Below are 3,097 nucleotides of genomic sequence, written 5' to 3' on the forward strand. Positions count from 1 at the left end.
TTTTATTTAAATAATTTATTAGGAATGATGATCATAGTAAATCCAACTGCTTTTTAAATGACCGTGAAAAAAATTAAACACGTAAATAAAATCTACACTGGAGTTTGGAACAGAGGGCCAGAAACTTGCGCTGTAAACCCAGTTTTTTTACGCAAGAGATGGTGAGAAAAGCAAACGGTTTAAGTAAGTTAACAACAAACTTTATTTTGAGTGGGAAAACAAGGAAAACGTCACGTCCTCATCTGGCTGCAGTTTCTCCAAAGCGACCTGTCATCGCTGCACAGCAACAACTGTTTTCAGACAGCAAAAAAATAAAAATTATTATAATAATAAAACAGTAATAATAATAATAATAACAAAACAAAAAAAAAACACCTTTGAACAGAGAAGGTCTCAGATTTCATCTTCCTAAAACCTGTAGTTTTAGAGATGTAGAGTTCCTCAGAACTGTACTAAAGCTGCTTTAGCTTAAGTTTCACTTTCACTTTGCAGAAAGCACTGCATGCTCCCTCTTCTTCACGACATGTTTACCAATTATCAGTGTAGCTCAGTTTCTTCCTCTTGATCTTTTTCATGACAGTGCACATAAAAATRCAGTTTATTTGTAACTGTGTGTTTTTTCTAAATTCCCGTTGCTGACAGGACAATGACAAGTTAACCTGCTGCCCCTGGGTCATAATGACCTAGAAGGCCACAGTGTGAAGACTGAGGTCTTGTGGGTTATTTTGACCCTACTTGGACTGTTTGACTGACACCATTAAGAGCTTGTCTAATGAAGGCACTCACTGCTTTTTTCACAGTCATTGGATATAAAGATAAGTGCTGTATTAGTAAGGCTCTATTGTTTGCCTCAGAAAACCAATAAAAAATGTTGAACATGATATTTTGGGGGAAATAGTGGTGAAACTATGGTGTAGTTGTGCTCAGTACAGGACATCTGACTGCCCTGAGCTCAGCTGAAGGGGGACGCTCTGAACAGCTTTTAGCAGGTTGAGATTGCTGGAACATTCTCCCCAAAGAGTCTACAGCAGGGCTATTCAACTGGTGGCCCGTGGGCCACATCCAGCCCGTAAATGACCAAAGTTCGGCCCCAGTTTTCTACTTTAATTACTACAAGTTCTTTAATTTAGACATAGATGAATGGTATCTACAGAAATGTCAGAATCTTGGCCAAAAGCTGGTAAAAAACTACTTCTATGAACATCCAAGATAGTTTGAATTACAAGCAGTTGAAGATAAAACTATGAAAGTGAAAATAAAATTGATTTTTAAAATTTGGCAAGTGAGACATGTCAAAGTATTTGTGTTAAATAGGAGGCATAATGTGTTATTGTTTTCAGTATTGTTTTACTATCACATCTTTCATTACTTTGGGTTCTGTATGTTGTATTCATGATTAAATGCAGCAAAATTAACTATTTCAAGATAACAGATCTTTGTAATTTGGGTTTATTTATATAATGATTTTAATTCCTGGATATTCGGCCCCTGTGCTGTTGGCCTACAGTAACTGTGGCCCCCGGAGCAATTTAGTTGAATAGCCCTGGTCTATAGGAATAGCTATCATGAACATGCCCAAACAGCAGCTGCTAGCTGTAGCACTTCTACTGCAGCCTGGGGCACTTGTGACAGAATGGCATAATATTTGTGCTGGAATATCAGTGTGATGTTAAATGAATGGCTGGTAAAGTTTTATAAAAAAAAACCATCTGCATGAACGTCCATGCCCTGTGATGTTGACCTTTCCAGAAAGGGTTTACCTGTCACAAACCCAACAATCCCTGAAGCTCAGCAGCAGCTCCTGGTGACCCAAAAAAAGGTTATGAAAATGAAAATATAAATAGAAAATCTGAAACGAATTGAGACTGAAGTTTTAAAATGGTAGTAGTCCATTTTGGTCTTTGGTCATATTCTCAAGACCAAAATAAACTGTCACCATTTCTCTAAACTTGAATTTCTCATAATGCTACATACACCAGGTAAGATATTATTGTTCCCAACGTTTACACAAAATCCAATTTCTTTTAAAATGAAATGACAAATGCTCAGCAAGATATGATTTCAAACTGCTGCTGCACCATTTGTAGACTAGAAACATGTCAGATACTTCTGAATGACTAAAAGGTTTCCATTGCACTCTTTAGTTGCATTAAAAAAGAACATTGAGGCCATGTCATACAGACAGTTTTTCAGTAAGTTTCTACAGCAGGTTGGAGAATAAAATCTAAACACTGTCAATGAAGACATGATAGTGCTTCCAGTAATGTAACAATGAAGCACGTAGCAGAGATGGGCCACTACCTGTGGTCAGATCCTCCAACCTGTGTAGGAGTCAACACATTAAATGTGCCACAAGAAGTGGCAGTAAAATCTAATCTTGTGTCTGTAATAACTGTGTGCTCTGTGGGCGGACAGTCATACATCCAGAGCCTGTTGACAGTTGGCATTGTTCTCAAAGTGCATGCTGAGTTAGGTTTAATCATATGTCACAGTATGATCAGTTTTGTCAAGCTTTCCTACCAGCCAGCAGTAAAACTGTTGAACTGTAACAACACTTGGCAGGAAAGCTGTCAAACATGACACAGCCAACATGATATTTGATAAACATTGTATGAAATCTACAACTTCTGCTGTACCGTGACTCCTTCAGCTAATTTGCATGTAACTGATATATCCTGTATTCTCTATAACCTATAAAACTCTATACTTCTCTTAAAAAGGGAACTGATTATTTTAAATGTGTCTGCATGATGTAGCTACTGTATGGCTGGTAGCGTTACCTGCAACAGGCAGGTTTCCTGTTTGGAGGACACTGACATAGGGTAAGAATGTGAAAACAACAGTTTCAGTTGTTGCAAATCTGAGTAGTATCTATGTGTTTCTGTACATTGGAGGAGTCCTGACTCATATCTAATACAATAAGTCATCATGTCCCTGGACCTCTTACAGACTAAAAAAAAAACACCTGGACCATCTTTCAAAGTTCATACAGCTGCTGAGTTTGACATGACTGAAATCTTGATATTCCCATTTCTACAGTACTGAAAGCTGATGTTCACGTCTTATTTCCATCACCACCTTTAACAATATATATATA

The sequence above is a fragment of the Austrofundulus limnaeus genome, unplaced genomic scaffold, assembly GCF_001266775.1.
Source record: "Austrofundulus limnaeus strain Quisiro unplaced genomic scaffold, Austrofundulus_limnaeus-1.0 Scaffold54, whole genome shotgun sequence".
NCBI lineage: Eukaryota > Metazoa > Chordata > Actinopteri > Cyprinodontiformes > Rivulidae > Austrofundulus > Austrofundulus limnaeus.